This window comes from Oratosquilla oratoria, chromosome 34, assembly GCF_046742065.1.
Source record: "Oratosquilla oratoria isolate Oo_2021 chromosome 34, ASM4674206v1, whole genome shotgun sequence".
NCBI classification, from domain to species: domain Eukaryota; kingdom Metazoa; phylum Arthropoda; class Malacostraca; order Stomatopoda; family Squillidae; genus Oratosquilla; species Oratosquilla oratoria.
The window spans coordinates 18,351,842-18,352,285 of NC_134810.1; positions in this window are offsets into that span (position 1 = coordinate 18,351,842).

Sequence of the window (444 nt, forward strand, 5' to 3'; positions counted from 1 at the left end):
TACCTTCCCAATGTCTTCTGCAGCTATCCAAATTTACATTTTTCTACATCTTTACCATGTTCTATACTGAATATATATAAACTCGACAGCCTACGTGACAGGGCAAGGAGTTTGGGCGTCTTGCCTACGGGCAAGTCTAAACAGTGTTGCCAAATGTTATATACATTCTTTTTCTTGCCTCAGGCTTGGTGGGGTTTAAACCTACGCAACGCAACTGTCATCGACGACAAGTGCATCTTATACCAAGCAACGGCCATCAGATGAATTATACAATTTCTTTAAAGTGTTTTGCAAATCTCAGACCCAGAAAGATGCAATCGCAAATATATTCTGTCTGTGGAGGCCGAGAACGTGAGAATGCATCAGAGCTTGTTGAAGAAACTTCACATACCATTCAACCAACCGTGTCTTTGTCTTTATTTGTTCAAATCTACGGGAGTACAC